The sequence below is a fragment of the Sturnira hondurensis genome, unplaced genomic scaffold (genome assembly GCF_014824575.4).
Source record: "Sturnira hondurensis isolate 20B ecotype Veracruz unplaced genomic scaffold, ASM1482457v3 Scaffold0021143, whole genome shotgun sequence".
Classification (NCBI taxonomy): domain Eukaryota; kingdom Metazoa; phylum Chordata; class Mammalia; order Chiroptera; family Phyllostomidae; genus Sturnira; species Sturnira hondurensis.
The window spans coordinates 18,047,570-18,068,199 of NW_028093774.1; the positions used below are offsets into that span (position 1 = coordinate 18,047,570).

General features: G+C 45.9%; 1 protein-coding gene across 1 annotated transcript in view; it reads right to left on the bottom strand.

Annotated features, from left to right (window-relative positions):
- NRXN3 (neurexin 3) overlaps positions 1–1,116 on the bottom strand; it is a 1,509,805-nt gene extending 1,508,689 nt beyond the window's left edge. Inside the window, exon 1 of the mRNA XM_037031267.1 lies at positions 828–1,116. The gene's annotated coding sequence lies outside the window, so the exon portion shown is untranslated. The remainder of the gene's footprint in view (positions 1–827) is intronic.
- Positions 1,117–20,630: the final 19,514 nt, after the last annotated feature.

Here is a 20,630-nt window from a genome sequence, read left to right on the forward strand (position 1 = left end):
CAGCCTCTAAGGTCACTGAGAGCTTGCAAAACCCACAGTGCTTACACAGAGTGGAAGTTTTCAGGCAAGCCTGCTACTAAATCATTAATATAAACAAATGGAAGGCAGAGGAGGAAGGTTCCCTTGTAACGGATCCAAACAGGAGCGGACACACGCACGCACACACACACACACTCCCTTTTCACCTTCTCTGAGTGTGCCCACCTTCACAACAAGACAGCAGAAGTCCAACCTGAACCTTCAGGCTCAAGCACCCCCTCTTGTCACTCCCCCACCCACCCCCAGATCACACTCAAACACACTCACACACGTACACACCTCAATTCCTCAACCGCCAGGGAAATCCCTGTCTCAGTTCAGTTTTGTCTTCTCGTGACCCTCGGGGTGTCGCTTCTTTATTTCTCATTTGACTCAGCCCCTTCCCCAGAAAAAAATAAAGAGGAGGAGGGAAAAGTGGCTAAAACATGCCAAAAAAGTATCTGCCCAAAACGAAGTGATGAGCACACCTCACTCCAGACTCACAACCCAAGGAAATAGGAGACTTTTATAAAAAGATTTTTTAAAATTCTAAAACATTCTGACTTTTTACACATCTGGAGCAAAAGGACCCAACTTCCAAGAAAAGCTGAAGGAAAAGAAAGGCAGTTGAAAAGCTATTCCCATGGTCAGCGGAGGCTCTCCGATCCCACATTCAGGGAAAAAAAAATCTAGGTTGGTCGCTCCCAGCTGAAAACTTCTACCCTCTCAGGAGCTACCGCCTCTCAGAACGAAGGGGAACCTTGAGTTGTTTCCCACCCTGCCTGCCTGCCTCTCCCCTGAAATCTTACCTTTCCAGCTGAACAGAAGATTTGGGATCCGTTTGTTTGTTGGATGTTTAATCAACTGAGTTTGCTGGGTATGTTTCCTCTTCGGGGAGGTTCAAATGCCAGAATCTTTCTCTCTCCTTTTCTTTTCCTCTCTCTCTGGGAGGGAGTGACAGGGAAGAAGGGAGGAGGGTGTTGGAGGTGCGAAAAGCAGGTCCTTGGTGGTTGGAGATGCTGGCAGCTTCGAGAGGGGAAGACACGCTCGCTTCTGCCTCGCAGTGAGTTGCATGCAAGAGGAGATGTGTAGGGCTGAGCTCGGAGCCTGAGACTGCCGGAGGAGCCCAGGAATTTCACGCACTCCAGAGCCGGCCCCTCCCTCTCCCACACAGACCCAGGCATTTAAAGAGACAGCCCGGCTGCCTGGCTCAAGGCTTCACCGCCTCCCTGACTGTTTTGCAAACAGCTGAGAAAATATCATCAGAGAGGGGCCCTCTTAGTCTCACACAACCATAAGACTAAGAGGCGGACTCAGGAGCTCAGTTCTCCCCTCACCCAAGCCTAAGGAAGGTTCTTGGCTAGAACTGAAACAGGAATTAAAATAAAGGCAAAATCTTCATTTACAGCTTCAGTAGGCTAAGCCATTTCTCACTGCTGAAGAGGCATGTGTCTCATGACAGACTGAGGGAGTGAAGTGGACCCAGCCCTAGAGGTGTGCCTCAGTTTCCCTGAGTAGTCATTCCTCCTTACAACATCAGAGCAATCCTTGTGCATCCGGTGGAGGTTAGGCCTATAACTAGGACACAGATCCATTCCTCAACAAGCCCTTAGAATACCTGCTAGGATAAGGTACAGCGTATAGGATGAGGGCTGGGTACATAGAAATGAAGGTGACAAAAGGGGCTTCCCCCCCAGAGGGGAAGACAGAGGCACAGCCAACCTTATTCCCGGGGTGAAGGAGGGGAGGCGCCTGTAAGCTGGCCAGGACCAAGAGGCAAGGTGGATTGGGAGGATGGCTCCCTTCTGTAGTTTGCACCCTGAGTCCAAGACCTAGGTATTTCCGGTGTACCCCCAAACTCTTCAAAATCCATCTCCAGTGTTGCTGGATTAGCCTGCGTCTGTAGAAACATTTCCCCAGTCAAGCCTACACAAGAGATGACAGTCGGTGGCACCACACACAACATTTTGTTTGGCGGCGTCAGGCCCTGGTGCCTCGCAGTGGGAAAACAGCCCACCCCTTTCTTGTCCTGCCTCTCCTTTCTAAGGGCGGCATCGTGCACCCTTCCTCTGGCCAGCACCGATGGCTAAAAGAGCCATGAACTGCTGTTGGGCACTTACCATGTGCCGGCACATAGATCATCTCGTCCAGTCCAGTGGAGTTGGTGCTGACCATTGTCCATTTTACAGTGGAAGAAAGCACCACTTTAGGGAGGCTCCCCAAGGTCACACAACTGGAAGTAACCAAGAATGAATTTGAACGCGGGTCTGACTCCAGAGCCTGCCTGCTCAGCCACAGTGCTCTGTTGCCTCCCTGCTCTGTGGAGCGATTCTTATATTCCTGCCTTTCACTGGACTTTCTTCCAGCCACCCCAGCACTGCCCAGCCCAGCAGATTTGATAGCACATACACTGGGCATTGTGCTCACAGGAAACAAAAGAAGTAAGTCAAGGTCCCTGCCCCCACGGTATCCACTCTGCTTTGGAGGAAGACAGAGGTGTGTCCCTAAAAGGCAAGGGGAAAATAACAGTCATGGGAGCAATGTAAAGGAAGATCTATGGGATTGTCAAGGAATAAGGGATAAATTTTGATTTGGGGATGGAGGCTATCAAGGCAAGCTTGGTGGATAAAGTGACATTTAGGGCTTATACACATGCAATTTCACCATCCCTAGCTTAATTTTCTTCCTGTTTTACCCTTTTTGAAATCAAATCTCATTTTTTTAATGTTTCCTTGGGCCCCCAGTCTTCCACACCTCCATGGTATCCAGCACGTATTAGGCATACAAACATGTCTGACAACTTCATGCATGACACCTGATTTCACACCTGTTTATGCTAGATCTGAACTGCCCTGACACCTGACTGTATATACCCTCCTTACCTGGACTTTTTTGAAGCCTATAAACTTTACTTGTTCTCCAAGTGTGCAAGTGAAGTCCAGAGGGCAGAGTGTATGGAATTGGGCAAGCCAAGCTGTCTGCAGCCTTTGGGGGGAAGAACCATGCAAAGGAACCACCATGATCCAGCAGGACCTCAAGAACAACTAGAGCAGTTGTAGATTCACCATTGGAAACAAACAGAAAGGGACCTAAGGGACCAGGGGACACGAGAGCATAAGCCCAAAGGGAGAGTCTGAGGACTCACTGCCCAACAGATAGAAGTCAGCTCCCATAGGACTCCTCTGACGAACAGCAGCCGAAAAAGGACATACCCCCCGCACATGTCCACTGCACGTGTGAGGGACAACCTAGAGGTTAGGACCCATAGCTGGATTCCAGCCCCACCTTGGCCATCCAAATTCCACGTGATTTGAATAGTTTTCTCTCCTTCTCCAAGTCTCACTGTCTTCACCTACAGAAATAATAATACCTGTACTGACTTCAGAGGATTGTTACAAGAATTAAGTGAGAAAACACACACAGAACACCTGGCCCCACAGAAATGCTTAACAACTGTCTGCTGCCTCTCCCCAAAGGTCTGCCTCTGCCCCTGAATGGAATTATTAATTTTGGACTGCCCCCTATAGTTAGCATTTCCTTATTTCATCATTTTACTTTTAATATTTTAGCTTACTGGGGTATCACTGTAATTACTATCATTCGCTTGTTTTTAGCCCTTGTGTTTCCTAATCCACTTTATCTTGTGTATTTTGAATATATGGGTTATTATTATTTTATTCTATTAGTATGGATGTGGGCTTCTTAAGTATTGGTTATATTTCAATTACTCTGCTATATCATTTTAGTCTGTCTTTTATCATGAGACCTCTGGGCTCACTCTACTCATTCCTCCATGGCAATTTCACTAACCTCCACTCTGCTCCCCATGATCCAGTGTTCCATTGGAGAGCTCCAGATTTACAAGGACGGATACATACAGAACAACAGAGACAGACAACTTCAAAAACCGTAAGACAGGTGCCCTTACATAATGCAACCATAAGAACAAAGCTCTGTTGGGGATTTGCCCAAATGGTGGTGCATGTCAGCAATGACACTGATTTCTTTTTTTTTTAAATCTTCACCCAAGGATATGATTTTTGTTGATTTTAGAGACAGAGGAAGAGAGAGAGAGGAAAAAAGAGGTAGAGAAAGAAAGAGAGAAAGAAAAGAGAGAGGAAGGAAGGAAGGAAGGGGAAGAGGAGAGGAGAAGAAAGGAAAGAAAAGGAGGGAGAAAGAAGGATGTGAGAGAGAAACACTGATCAGTTGTTTCCCATACGTGCCTCCATCAGGGATTGATTGGCCCTGCAACTTAGGTATGTGCCCTGTCCGGGAATCAAATCCACAACCTTTTGGTGTACAGAATGATACTACAACCCATTGAGCAACCCAGCCATGGCAACAGTGATTTTTTTAAGGGAGGACTCAGTGGGGGTGACTAAAACCTTAGCCCCTGTGTCCTGGGCTAAGCAGGCCACACTCACAGACCATTAGGTTAGAAGTTTCTCTTGTGGCTCCCCCTTCCTTCCCTGGGTTGTGTGGCTTCTGCCTTCACTCATTCACGGGGGAACAAAATGAGACAGAGTCTATTTCAGCTTTTTTTAAATGTGTCATAGCAGCACTTTGAGGATAAAGCAAGGAACAGTTTCATCACCAGTCAAAAGGATAAGTTGTCCATGACATTCTGGGAAAACAATCAAGCTAGTATAATGATGATAATGACAACAACAATAATAATCACCATCACCACACATCACCCTGTTGGTCATCTACTTGTCAGCACTGTGGTTAAGACCACCAGGCTCTGCCAAGAGGACACTTGGGTTCAGATCCCAGCTTTACCATTTGCTGGTAGTGAGACCTTGGCCAACCAACTAACATTTTAAGCCTCAGTTTTGTCATCTGTAAAGTGGAAAAGATACCACCTTCAAACCTATTCTGGGACAATTAGATCAGAAATAGCTATAAGAGCAAATTGAACATTTACAATACAGGGTATTGGCTATCATTATCAGAGTGTATTTAAAATATTTAATATCTGAATTGGTATGGGCAGCAACTAATCAGACCAGAAACTGGCTATATGCCATGGGTTTAACCCTACCTGTGTGTGGCAGATATCAGCTCTACACCTTGGCATTGTCACCCCCTGCCAAGCACTGAGGTAAGCACTGGGCATGCACCGATGCATTATCTCACTTAATCTTCACAGCAAGTTGGCTTTATTGTGTTCTTTATTGAAGTAGATTCCATTGCATATTTATAAACATGACCATGCCTATAAAATCAGGGGTATAGGTAAACAGACTTACTATGCATTCCAGTTGCCCTAATGACTCTTGTATGTGAATTCCAGAGGGTGCTCTGGCTGGGAGTTAATGTTTTTAACATTATTGGAGAGGTTCATTATTTTAGTTATTGACTCTTTCAATAGTCTTTAGAAGATGATGCTAATGGTCAGTGGCCTCAGCTTCTTCATCCCTTACGTAGGTGGGTATACCTACTGTTCTTTCTGAGTTTCCACTGCTCTACCCAAACCAACCCTGCGAACATCAAAGGCTTCTCAAGACAAGCCCAAGTCACTAGAGATTTAGCATTAGACAGTTCTGCTAACCCCCAATGAGCACTTCAAGAGCAACAAGGTCTCAGATCCCCACATGTCTTGCTTCTGAGCAGATTTCAAATTTAGCCTCAAATGCTACTGGCTCAAAGCAGTTTGCCCATTGCCCCTTGCAAATATCCCTGGTGCTCTTCTCTCCTCTCCTCCCCCCTCAAACCATGCTGTACGGCTGGCCTACCAGAGTTTATTTGACTTTCTGTCACCTACATGATGATGTTCCCAGTGTTATTAATAAGTGACTGCTTATTAATTAGTATTATTAGATATGCACCATGCAGTGCAGACAGCACCACAGAGGGCCTGGCATCTTCAAGGAGAGGACTTAGATAGAAAGAGTTGCAGCCCAATAAGAGGACATGGGGTGCCCACATCAGCACTCCCCAAATTCTGAAAGCCAGGCACCTGCTCAGTAAAACTGTGATCTCGTGCAGAACAAAAGGAGAACAAATGGATGTAAGATCAGCATGCACATGAGGGCCTACATCCAAAGGAGAGCCTGAGATTGCCTGCCTTGAGTTGGTTAGCTCCCAGGGAATGTTTCTAGCTCCCAGCATCCCTTCCCCCAGGTTATCTGCCCCCACCCCCAAGAAGATACAAAAAAGGCCAGCTCCAGGAAGGCCAAAAGTTTCCAACTTTCAACAGCAATGGGGAGCTTTCTACCCTCATTTCCCCTTTCTACTAATTGCACTGAAATAAAGTGTCTTCAGGGACTCAATAGCCCATAGAAGCCTATCGGCCATCTCCCTGAATTTAGCAGCCTTTTTCCATCTGAGAGGAACCAGCCCCCAGGGCAGGACTCCCATCTGCAGCCTCAGGGAGATCCAGGCTAGGCTGGGGGATGGTCCCCTGCAGCGCACTCCCAGAGCACCCGGGACAAGCAACTTGATTAGACTGATGATGACAGAGTATCTCACTAAAACACTTGACCAGATACGAAGCTGAAAAGGAAACTATTTCCTCCCACTCTGATCATTTTCAGAATAACTTTTAAATTTCCTGCTTGGGGATCAAATTTTAACATGGTCCAGGTATATTTTGAGTGTTTAATGGGTTTGAACATTTGAGCGGCAGGGAGTTACCTATTAATACTTGATGGCCGCTTTCAAAAAAATCATCATTTTCTCCACTTATGATGGAAGTTCTTGTATGTGTTCAATTCCGTTCCTCCCACCAAGACAGGTAAAGGCAGCCTGGGCAGGCAGAGTCACTCTTCAACCGAAGGCCCAGAGGACGGAGCCCGAGTCTCTGGGAGAAGCAGCACACACCACGTGAGTGGTGAAGGCCACCAAGTCCAAGTCCAGACTGCACAGGCTGGAACCCAGCTCTACCACATACAAGCTTCAGCACCTCAGGCAAGTTGCTTGACTGTCCTGTACCTCAGTTTCCCCTTCTATGCAATGAAGACTATGATAGGGCCTACCTCACAGGGTTGTGATGGGGATTAAATGAGTCAATATTTTTAAAGTGCTCAAACAGTGGTTTTCACCATGCAAAGGCTGTATACATGTTTGATAATTTCTTTTAAATTCCCATGGACACTACTCCCAGGAGGGCCTTAATAAAAGCTTCCTGATAATGGCAGTGGAAATGTGCTGGCTCTGGAACATCACGGGACCCAGGTTAGCAAAGGCATCAACTCTGCTCTCATTCCTGGTGATGCTGCTTGTAGAGGTTCAACCAGGCCCAGCGCTGAGAGGCCTGTTGCCCTGTGCCCCCACCCGGCCCTCCTTCCCATTGGCTCTCTCTCCTTCTTGCTGGACAGCCCTGGCACCATCCCCAGCCCTTCATGTAGAGTCGGCTCAGCCCCCAGTGCAGACAGGAAAGGCAACACCAGCATCATGATCTCGTGGAGTCCAAACCACGCCCCATCTCCTTCCTCATCCCCAGCAACCATTCTCTCTGACCCACGCACTAGAACTATTTTTAAAAGATAGACTGTTGCCCGGTTGTGGGGAGAAAAAAAAAAAAAGAAAGAAACACCCTCCCCAGGATTCAAGCTGAAGATGGAATGATTGCCAAATGCTAACAGCTTTTCAAACAGGACGCAGTTAAAAATATGTCTGAAATGGTTTTAACTCAAACTCAAAAAATAGCTTAACTGACTGGGGAGCTGCAGGCGATGGGGGTGGGGAAGCGGAAGCGGAAGAGGGATTCCCTTGGAGGGACCTACGGTAGACCACGCCACAGGGACACAAAAGGGACGGACCAGATCTCCAGGGAAAGATTGTTGCTGTTCCATATGGGGAGACACTCCCGCTAAGGGCCGCCTGCGTGACTTCCTGTACCCTCACCGCTCTGTGCAGCCACAGCAGCACCAGCATTGCTTTTGAGCGTGTTAGCGATTCAGACTCTCAACCCCCACCCCCGCCTGCGTGCCCATCCCAGCAGACCTGCTGAATCAGAATCTGCACCTCCACCAGATGCCCAGATGATTCAAATTCAACTTCAAATGCCACGGATACGGCCCTAGACCCCACCATGGCGCCTCAAGCCTAAAAAGAGTTGGACTCAAAATAGTGCTCCCCATTTGACATGTCCTAAAAATGAGACCCGAGGAGGGACTCATCTAAGGTCGCCAGCTGAGTCAGTCTACCAGTATCATCCAGAAGCCCACCCCTCCTCTCCTAGATTATTGGACCCCATAAAGGCTTTGGCATCAGACCTAGCCAAGGACAAGAGAGAATTTATAACGACTTCCTTGAGGGGCAAAGGACTTGGAATATAAGACAATCGTTTAAATCAATGTTTCTCAAAGTAGGTTTAGTAGGTCACTATTTCTATCTGATACTCTTTGAAAAAGACTCTATTGTTAAATATATGTAGAAAATTCATAATGTATATTAATGTATTTCAGCCTCTGACACGCCCTTCATTAAAGAAACATGCTTACAATGGTTTAATCTAACGTTTTCCAAAATTATTTTACCACAAAACCGTTTTCTCCCCCCAGAAAGCCTATTACGTGAAAAACATCATGTTCCAAGAAATACGTGATGGGATTCGCCTCCATTTATCACTTAATCACATGCTCAACAAGTCTGCAGGAAAGCATACGTGTTGTATAATGTTTATTAAAGGTGAGGCAGGGGCCAGAATTCCTTTTATGACAACCCCCAAAATGTTATCACTCAACCTGTGATTGATCACTTCTTTCAACAAGGGGTTTACGACCTTATAAAACAACCCAGCTCATTATTGGACTTTCTAATTCTAATGTTGAGATACATTTCATTAAGTCAAGATCCGCCATTTCCTAATATCTTAGGCAACAACTGCTTAAAATCTATCTTCGCACCAGTGTGCATAGAGAATTCATCACTGTGTCTGTTATTCTTCACAGGCACCTCTAGTGGTAGCCGACTAATAAGTCTACTCTGTCCTCTGCAATCCAAACCTTCAAATAGTCGGCAGAATCACAGGATTTTTATAGCTTAAGAATAGTTTAAGTATCACTTAACCCAACCGTTTCATTTCATACGTGAGGAAACTATCTCCAAGAGCAATCAGATTACCTGCCCAAGGTCAAACAGGCAGCTGGAAATTTAACCTGGGAGATGGGATTTGAATACAGCCAGGGGCTTGTGTTCTTTAATTGGTAGGAGAGCTTTATTTCCTCACCAGGAATTCCCAGATGCTTGAGGTTCATGTCTAACTTCCGAAGTCCATCACATAGAATCGCATAGCCTCCTCCGCTCTTCTTCCTAGTACCCCACTCAGATAGCATGTTAAGGGCCATATGAGTCACACAGCTCTCCCGGCGTGGGGAGCTGTGTTCCAGCCCTTCTCCTCCCAGAGTGGACGAGCTGGGACTGTTCTTCACCCCACGCTGCCTCCTCGGCACCACCACCATCTGCACCCTCCTTCTCAAGGATCCCCATCTGTTTTCCTGGTACCACTCAGCCGCCCCAGCACTTTGCTCAGCTCCCTAACCCACTGCTTCAGCCACTCTCCCTGCAACTTGTGACTTCCTTTTTTCCTACCCTGTACACAGTGTTCATCCGCACCATCTTCACCTCTTCAGCCCACAACTTCAAGAGCTTGCAAGCTTGCAAGCCACTGCTTTCTCTCTTTCTCTCAAATGCCAAGCCTCCACTAACCTGGAAATCCCACCAGAGCCCTTCGCTTGGGCTGAGATTTTGCTGCTAGGCTATATGTGTCTGCTGAATAAATAAATGAGGTAATTTCTTTCTGCCTTGTACTACCCCAGCCTGGCCTTGAATATTCTGAATCATCGTTGCTTAAGCCCACTTGCTTCTCTTCCTACAAGTATATTCCCCTCCCACAAACCTGGTGAAGACTGGATACACAATAGGTACAAATGTAATTGCAGAGTGATAGTACTAGATCACTGAGAAATATTCCTAAAGATGACTGCTTCTGTTTTCATCACTAGAAAGATCTACCCTGGGAGGACAGTTATCACATCTATAATCTTTGTCAGGGCTTAAATGTTCTCAATACATACATAACAAATGGCTAAAAAAAAGTTTGAGCACTTAGGAAGCCCATAATGATTTCCACTTGTTTAGCATCTATTCTGTGCCAGACATACCACATACGTTTTCTAATTTAATATTTAGAAGTATTCTGTATGGCTGGGAAAGGGGGTTTGGAAAAGGGATTCCAATCTGGGGCTTTCTGGGTTCCCTACCTGTGTACATCCTTCTTCCTCTCCACACCCTCAAAGGTATCCACCAAAAGGATCCAACCCCAAGTCCTTCAGCCACTAATTTTTTCTCATAGAGATTAGTTTTAGTTTTGTACTTTCTTTCTCCCCTTTCCAATAGGTAGTTTACCTCTTCTCTGGCCACCCACCCCCTTCCGTGTCTGCAACCCCTTAAGAAGCTCTTTTTTCCCTTCCCATTTTTAAAGAAATTCCCCATTGGACAGTTGCAAATACAGACATAAGGAAACAGAAGTTTTGCATCAAAGGCTGCTCTGGAAGCAAACCAGAGACCTCTGTGAAGGGTAACTGTGAGAAACAGATTTCAGTGATTAATGCCCTATGCACACTGGGAGTGAAAATAGATTTCAGGCAGTTGTTGACTAAGAAAATCTCCAAATATAAAACTCTGGCATGTAACTATGGGGATCAGGGAATCAACTTCTTCCCCCACCAAATGCTCCAATGCATCTGCATCCAAACTCCAAATTAACTAGTTCGAGTCTTCTCTCTACTTTGCAGACTCTGGTAAGTGAGTAGTTAAGCACTATCAATGCCAAAAACTGCAAAGAAAATTATCTAGAAGTCCAGAAAACTAACCAAATATGACTAAATCACCTCTGAAGAATCCAAATATATCAATAGCTTCACGTTCTTAGCTTTTACATATTAACTCCCTACTCTGCTCTTCCATACCCCATCACCCTTTCTCCAATTTATCTTCAAATTCATGTAATAAGTGCAGGTCTCTTTGAAAACTGATGATCCCAACCCCTCTTAGAATTGCTGAAAAGGCCTGAAGAATGTAAGGGCGGTGCTGCTGGGGGTAGGGGTGGGGGTCGGGGGCGGGAGGGGGGTAATATCTCTACAGTAGAGAGAACACAAGATGTTCCTTTCACTTCCTGGTAAAGTCCAAGAATAATGATGGCACGTTTATGGGTTGGGCTAACTTCCTCACTTTCCTAAATCACACTCCATTTTCCTTCATGTCAGTCTCCAATGCGAGTTAACGTGATAACAACTCTGGTGGCATTGTGAGACATACTAGGCTCACAAATATAGCTACCAATATCTCCTTGCATCGGCCCTCAAGAGCTGGTGGTCTTTGGTGATTGGAAGAGGTCCCCCATCCAGGTCTCTTTTTATAAGACATATAGTGAATTGCATCCCCATTTTAAAATTTGCTCTTGCAAATCTCTCCTAATTCAGGAGATCTTATTAACTTTCTTCCTTTCTCTGGACTTTCCTCCCAGAATATACCAAACTATTCTTGGGCATTAATTCATTTATTGATCATATCACATTCCAAATAGAGGGAATATGGCAGTAAACAAGACAAATAAATCTGTCTTCATTAGCTTACATTCTAATAGGGATGATGCATAGAAAACCATAAAGCTATAAACAAATTAGATACTTTCAAGGAGTGATCATTACTGTGAAGAAAAAAAAACTATAAGGTGCAATAAAAAGTGACTAGGGGAAGGGAGAGCCATTTTAGATGGAATGATCAGGAGAGACTTCTCTGGAAAAAAAAATCAACCAGAATCTTGACTAATAAAATGTAGCCAATCATGAATAATAAAATTTCAGAAATAACATTAAAGCATGTCATTCTTTGAAGTCAGTCTGTAAATAAAACGAGGTGGTAAACCTGTTACAGGAAGGACATGACAGCAGGGGAGAATCAAGTCATCCAAATACTTTTCATACCTTCATGAATGTGTAACCACTTCCCAGGAAGTTGTAATCCTCAGGTTTCTATAGCATAGTAACTAAAAGAATGAACTCTGGAGGCAGACTACCTACCTGGTGTGAAATCCTACTTCTGCTATTTACTAGCTGTGTGACCTTTGGCAAGTTATATAACTTTTCTGTTCCTAATTTTTCCACTTTATAAAATACAGTAATGGTCCACATGATGATGTTTCAGTTACCAAAGACCACATATATGATGGCCATCCCATAAAATTGTAATAGAGCTATCTTAATGCCATAGCACAATGCAATTCTCACTTGTTTGTGGTGACAGTGGCATAAACAAACCTATTGCTCTTCCAGTCATGTAAAAGCATAGCACATGCAACTACAATAGTAGGCTATACCACCAAGGTTTGTAGAACTATATACACCGTAATGTTCATTCGATGGCAAAATCTCTTAACGACATGTCTCAGAACATATCCCTGCTGTTAAGCAATGCATGACCGTAGTTATAATAGTAGTACCTACCTCAAAAGGTTGTTGTGAGAATTAAATGACTTAATATATGTAAAGCGCTTACACCAAATCACAGAATATACTATATGCTGTGCAAGTATAACCACTGTATTTCTGAGTGCACCCTTTTATGAACTCCCACGAACACACCAGCACCAGGCATTTCCCATCCCTCTCCTCTGGGCAATCAGTGCAGAGACCCCTGTGCAAACTGAGAGGTGTACATGCGAGGAGGAAGCTGATTCAAGCCTCAAAGAGATTTAAAAACCATCAAAGAGGAAGATTTAGTTCATGTAGAATTAGAACGGCCTGTGCTTCCTTTAGAACCCTCTCGAGCCACACAATGGTCTTATACTGTAATACATTCAGTTTATAGGGGTCACAGGGAGTCCCAGCATTCCCAGGATTTTGTCCCGCTCCAGGTCTCTTCTTGGCTACAACGAGTACCCAAAGTCCATAGCTGTCAGTCCATGTATCAGCACTTGTCAGGGGGTATAGACTTTCTGGAGTCACAAGTCATCTGATTACTGTGTGAGTATGAGTTTTTCCAAGACTCAGCACCTAACCCATTGCCTAGTGTATTAAAGGTGCCCCAAAATGTTTTTTAGAATAAATGAATGGTGGTTATTTCAACATGTTTGTGCTTCAGGTGAGCAATATATATGCCCCTGGGAATTAACACAACCATCTACTTTTTGTCCTCACCACCAGGAAAGAAACTAAATCAATGAAGCATTCTGAAACAATCAGTTGGCATCATAGAATAAGAGCAAATGTAAATGTGGTCGTTAGCTTCTAGGGTGGACTTCCATACAGCAATCCCTCAACAGCTTGCTACTCTGGTTTTAACTCAACCCTCCTGTGGGGCAATAATGATCCTTAGAGCTATTTCTGCACAAGTTCCTCTCAAATTCCAGCACCATGGAGAGCTCCCAACAGCTGTCCTCTCGGCGGAGCTGCCGGGTTTCTCAGCACCACGGAGAGCACCCCCATGCAGCTCAGCAGGTGTGCTGGACTTAATGCCTTTCCCAATCAGTGACAACTCTACCAGGATTGCAGACAGATGATCCCTAAGTGAAATCACCTCCACTGCAATTCAAATACTGGAACAGTGCACTAGGTGGGGATAAAAAGCGCCCCAAAGCCCAAAAACTATCTAAAGAATCTGCTAGAGAGAGTGAGCCTGAAGGCAACTGACTAATAATTGCAGCTACTTTTGTGACAGATGGGCATTTTTATTTCCCTTTCCCCCTAGAAGTACCCAAGGTGAACTAAAAAACCGCAGTCCGAACTGTGATCAGATCAACAGTGGCTGCACCAGACAAAACTGATCTTATCCGAACGGCGACTTTATCCACTTTGGAGAGCAGAACTCATTACAATAATAAGGAGTGACAGAAATGGGAGGAATAGCAATCACAGCAGAGCCAGGAAAAATTTTGCTTTACTACCGTTTTAGAGGATTAATTCTAAGCTTCCCTCCTATAAATGCCATTTTTCACTTCAGCAGAAGGTCCAGGGTCTGAAATTATTTTAGCCAACTCGCAGAATGCATGACTTTGCAGCTGATTTGCAATCCATGCCTGTTTTCTCCTACCAACTTCAATGATATTTGTTTAGTGGTCGCCTGTCCCTCTGCACGCCCCACTGTGCTGGTGTGAGGAGATACACACAGTGGGGGTCAGGTAGTGGGATACTGGTGTTCAGGAAGGTCTGACAGTATGTAGGTAAGGTAAATAGAGCATGAGCTCACAGGCACAGAAGAGGTGGTCACATTCTCTCACAAACAAACAAACACACACACACACACACACACACACACACACACACAACCAGAGTCCTATGGCTGCAAGGGAAAGAGAATAGAAAGAATGTGTTGAAGCAACTGCATGTGCTTAGGATAATGTATTATTTCTAAACCTGGTTCTCCTCCCCCACCCAAGGTTCCTTACCTACTATCCAGTTTAAGTGGGAAGATTACATAATGACCAGGATGCTCCTCATTGAATATACTAAGTATTTCCAATCTCATCTCCTCAGCAGCCCCCTAAATGCTAGCCACGCTGGATCCCTTGCCTTTCCATGAAGTTGCTACATACTTTTGTACACCTCCACGCTCTTACTCATGCTGTTTCCTCATCTTCAAATTCCCTCCTGACTACTTTCTTCTCGTCATCTCCCCACCCAATTAAAATCATATTCATGCTTCAAGACTCAGGTCAAAGGTCACCTCCTCCATGACACTGCCTCTACGTCTCCCCCATAATATTTAATTATTCACTTCTTTCCTTTTATTCTCACAATAGACTATTTTTAACTCACATTAGAGTTATTTGTTTGTGTGTTTCTCTTCCCCTCTAGACTGTACACTCCTTGAGAGCAAGAGTCTTTTTCATCTTTATATTCATGGCAGCTCATTGCCCAGTTCCTTGCTCATCATAAGCACATCACAATACATTTTTTAGTAAATAAATGATTGAACACAATGTAACAATACAATACAAAATTTGGAATATTTTTTCTGTCATCTTCTGCCTGAAATCTTGTACTATAAATAACTTGGAAAAGGCCACCTCTTTCCAGGACCTGATTTCCTCCCATCAGCTTAACAACAGGGGAGGGAGGAAGAAGAAATGGCCCAAGTCTCCACTGCCCTTGGCTATGGCTAGGTCTACAACACCCACAGGGAACAGGACAGAGCCTTTGCCTTAAGATTGGTGCACACCTAACTAACTCTCACTCTCACGTCTCTCCAACTGATGGTCATATATTGGATATCACTTTTGGCCCCAAGGTGCTTCCTTGGTATTTCCTACACTAGCAGACTCCTCTGAACTTAACTTCTAGACTTAAAAGGTGCAGCATCTCTTTGATTTCACAAGTCCTAGGTTTTGCTCCAAAATTCATATTCTTAAGAACCAGCTGTCTACTATCCTCACTGAACCTCATGTCCAGTGGACTTTTCAAGGCACCCCTGTGCCAGGTGCCAATGCATCATCCCACAGTAACTGTGTGTGTAAGTCTAGATGTGAACATGACCAGACACAGCAGTATGTGTGTATATAATTGTTTACCCTCAGAATATCACACTGTTTACCATTAGACAAAGGTTGGTTTACACTCCCATTGGGAACAGCGCACTCCTCAATACCTCACATAAAGAATGTGGATACCCTTGATACCAAGGGTACCAAGGGAGAAATGCCTCCATTGCCTCGCTCATAACCTTACCACCTAGGAGCCAATGGCAGTTCCTGGAACCTGCATCCTTCACATCCAGCAGTCCTAGGATCAAGTCTGACCCATTGGAGGAGGGCGGGAAGGCCTCTAGGTCTCTGATGGAGCCTGCCTCATCACTGGCTTCCTCTAGGGGAAGCTCTTCCGTTCTGCTTCCCAGCTTCCCCATTCCATGCATCTCCCATCACTGGCTTCTTCGTGCAGCCAATCCACATCTCGCTTAGGTTCTTTAAGATTTCTTGGCTAACACTTCATGGATAAGTCATGACCTTCCCACCTTGCTTGGCCAAGGAAGGCTGAGTCCTTTGTTCTTCCTTTATCTGCTTCCTGAGTCTTAGCTGTGAGTGGGCTTTATCTTCTGGGACTGCCCAAGAACCTTGCCTTTCCTGCCACCCAAACCCCCTAACAAGATGAAGAATGTGCAGGACACCTGAGATGAGAAAGAAGAGAAGGGAAAAGTAACACTATGCTCTAATAGATGCAACAGTCCTGCACCCTGAGTCTCACCATAATCACTTTCTGAGAACTTAGTAGCTAATTTCCATTGCTCCCAGAGTATTTATCTGCCCCCCTCCCCAGTAACCTATCAGAACCAAAAGAGTTAAAGCAACAGTCAACATATAGTAGAAGCATTCCATTAGGTTTGAACTTCTTATCTCTGCCTCATCAAGCTCTGGGATATAGCTCTCTTGAGCCTCAGTTTCCTCATCTGTAAAATGGAGATTATACTTAGCCCAGAACTGTAATGACTAAACTGGATGGCATTAGTGGCAGTGCCTAGGACAATGCCAGGCCCATATAAGAAACAGTTGTTCCTGAGTCCTGTGGGGCAGGAGGAGGCAGCAGAAGGCCACTGGGGGTGGGGTGTGGAAATAAGGGTAGGAGGACCAGGCCTTTCAGATTCTTGGTTCCAGGAGACAGGTTCCAAGAGCAGGCACCTGAAGGCCAGTCAGACCCTCTAACAAGGAAATACAGAAGAGGAAGCCGGTAGGCGAGGCTTACCTGGGGTAAGTGGGTGGTGAGGGTTGTGAGGTCAAGATGTCAGGAATTCGGGAGAGAATTGGTACCACAGAGCCAGCTGCACCAGCAGGGCACTTGTATTGCCACACAGAGAGGCCAACATCCCGTAATCACAGAGATGCCCTCCTTCCATGGTGTCTGAGCCACCACACCACAGCAAACAGGTTGCCCTCCACCTCCATACGGCACCCCACAACAGCAAACTATTTTGTTGAAGAATTTGGCTTTTTTATAGGTAATAATTTACACATGCAGCACAACTATAAAGATTTAAGAGTTTCTCCTGGCCTGATAATGTCCCTGTCTTGAGAGGCACTTGCTAAAAAGCCCATCCTTGCAGCTTCCTTGTCTCACATTCTCCAGCTATAAAAATAATTCTCATTACAAAATAGTCATGGGCGTGTAAAGTGCAGCATAGGAAATATAGTCAATAAAATTGCAATGACTGTGTGCGGTGCCAGGTGGGGACTGGAACTATCAGGGAGTGCCACTTTGTAAAGTATATGAATGTCTAACTACCACGCTGTAGGCTGTGCACCTGAAACTACTACAAAATAATATTGACCATAAAGTGTAATTGAAAAAAATGTTAAGAATCCTCAAGTGAGCTACCTAAGGGCCCTGGAGCAGGTGCCAGGTAACCACCTGTGGAAATCAGAAGGCTCCTGACCCAGAGTGTTTTTTGTGTGTAAAAAGAAGGACCTAAACCGGGGCCTCTTCTGCTTCTAAAACCTCTCGGATCCTAAAGCTGAAGGCGCCAGCTTTGCCTTCACTCACTTTATGCTAAGTGGCAGCTTCACAATGACTGGCCCTCTTTGGCAATGACATCACCTTATATCCAGGGACCCTAGGTGGGGCATGAGGGCAGAACTTCAGCTGTCCCCAACACTGGCTCATGGGGCCTTAGTGGTATTCAGGTCTTGAAGGTTTAAATAACACACATGGGTCTTACTCCCCAAAACCACCTCTGGCTGCCCATTAGAATCACCTGGGGAGGTTTTGAAACAGCCCTATCACTGGCCAAGCCTCCATCACCAAAACTTTTCATTTTATTAGTCTGGGGTAGTGTCAAGGATAATGATTAAAATATCTACTGACCAGTCAGGTGTGAGTCCAACCCTATCTGTATGCACACAGTGAGTGTCAACCCTCGCCTTGGGCCTAGTCATCAGCATGTTCTAAGAGCAGCCAAATGATTGAAACGTGCAGCCAGAGTACAGAACCATTGGGCTAGACTTTGCCTCTAGGAAAATGTCCAGTGACTGAAGACTGCTTTATAAATGACAACAGTTCACACAGATAAATTGACCTAAGATGCTCTCTGCACAGAAAAGAAAGCCAGGAGATGAGATCACGGTCACAGGACACACACACGCAAATGCTGGCTTCATCTTGGACTCCGATGCCTCTCACAGTGCCTGGCACCTGGTAGGGAGTCAATAGTGTCTGATCGATGACTGAATGAACAGCAGTGGCCTCCCCAGGCCATGAGGCAACATGGCTCATAACCCCGTGGCGAATGCATAACCAGCATGCAAATACTGCTCACACACTCTGTAAAGAAGGCTTTATTTTTTTTAATTTTTCCTTAACTCTTGTTCAAGTACAGTTTTCTTTCTCGTATTCCCAGCCCTGCCCCCCCCCAGTGCTCCCCACCTCCCTCCCATCTCCGCCCCCCACCTTAGTTATTGTCCATGTGTCCTTTATACTTGTTCATGTGAGTCCTTCCCCTTTTCCCCTGTGATTCTCTCCCCTCTCCCCTCTGGACCAAGGGCTTTCCCTTTTAAAGGGGAAATAAAGGGAAAGGGAAGGGGGTGCTGTTGTTCACTTTTCACATCGAATATTTCCAGGGCAATCACTAGGTACCTAGAGAGGAAGTGGGAATTTCTTGTTTTCGTGTAACCATTCCACACCAGCCCTCTCCTGGGTCCAGGAAAGTTTTTTGTGTGGCTAAGTCTCCAGGGGCGCCAGCCAAACCCTGTGTTCCTGCCTCCAGAAATCCTGATAGACGATTCAGCTCTTTTTCAGTCTGCTCCTGTGTCCCTGGGCCTGCTGTCCCAGCCTGAACCACACTGGCCGCATGTCCTCGCTCCTCCTGCCACACACCCCCCCCCACCCCAGCCTCCCCTGGCAGCACTGACCCACTTCTGCCGTCTGCACCATGGTATGGGTCTCTGACTGAACTGGAGAAAGAAGGGGAAAAAAAGCCATTTGGAATCTTAATGAGACCAAGTTCATTTCATTATGTTGTCATTTCATATTTCACCACTTTGACGGTGAAGGCACAGGAGACCCCACAGGGCCTTTCTGTTCTGCACCCAAGGTGGGGAGGCAGGAGGAAGGAGGGGAGGGCTGACAGACAGGAGGAGGCCACACCCCTCCACCACCCTCCCCCCACACAGAGAGCACAGAGGGAGAGAGGACCAGTCCTCTCCTCTGAGACCAGCAGTGAGAGCCAAACCCAGCAGCCTGAAGAAGCCCTTTCCCCAGGTGAAAGAGGGTGAGATCATAACAGGACAGGAAGGGAGGAGCCTCCTCAGTGCCAGGCTCTCACACGTTCTCAAATACAAACAGAGCTGGCCTCGGGCATCGTAGAAATTGCTATTATAAATTCAGATGGTGCACCAGGGGGTGCCTCATTTTCTATTATTGTGGTTGGTCTCGTGAGCCGCTCCAGCAATAGGATCTCAAAAGTGCAAGTGCTACCCCCGGGGGCACCGTTAGAAACACATTATTTTAAAGCACTGCAATAAAGCATGAACTCAAACAACTTCATTGAAATAAAGATTAATATGGAACATGTGTTTCTTAGCCTGCTCCCTCCCACATGCCCCACAACCCCTCCCTTTTTACCCACACAAACACCTGGTGGTCCACTCTCTGGACCGCCTGCCCTGTCTACAGCTTAGAGCTGAATGAAGTACAGGACCCTGCACCTGGCGGGCCCTCAGGAGAGGAGGGTGTAGGAAGGCAGTGCCAGGGACGATGTGAACAAGCAGAGAGACCACTCTATTCAGATTACAGGCCTTCCAGCCAGTGGGGTGCAGAGACAAGAAGCCTGCATCCCAGTCGGGAGTCCTGGGTTCTCTCCACCAACTGGAGGCTGAGCACATTATTTAACCTCTCAGAACCTCAATTATGTTTTCTGTGAAAGGAAGGTAAATGTCTTTCCTATTATTCATGTTTCACAAGGTTATGGTGGGGATGAAACAAAGTAAGGCAGGTGGATGACATGTCATGAAGACTAAAATGCATTATCCCAACATCAGATACCTATGCTCTTCTCCAGGGTGTGGTCCTGGGAAGGGAGAGGGCCTCAGCTCTCTCTGGCCACAGCTGGAGAGGGAGTATGCCACCACCGACTGATGCAACGCACCTTCCTCTGAGTTCAGTAGAGCTGGGGGCCAGGGTAAGGAGGAGGAAGGGGCCTCTACTACACAGGGCAACCAGGACTTGGACGTGTTGACCAAGCAGGACAGTGCAGACTTGTGTACAAGCTCAGGAGGTGACAAGCAATACAGTAGAAGTGGACCAGTGAAAAAGAAAGGCTGATGGCCCTCTGCTAACAAGGGCTTAGAGGAACAGGAGATGGGCTCCAAGAGAGGAGCAATAAGTAATCCAAATAACCTCACTGAAATTCATAACTTCCCTTCCACCCGCGAGCACCAAGGTCTCTTCTCACAGTGTCGCATCTCTATGGAGGGTGGGAGTAAGAGGCAGCCTTTCCTCTGTGGACCAGATGGGGCACAGAGAGCTTGTCTGAGTCAGGAGGCAAAATTGGGGCTAGAAATACCAGATCCTGGCCTCTAATCCAGCCAGCCTTCTTGGGCCTTAAAGACCTTTGTCTTAAAAAGGAGTGTTTAGAGTTAGTTCTCATTTTAGGGAAATTGTTATACTAAGATGCAGTTGCCT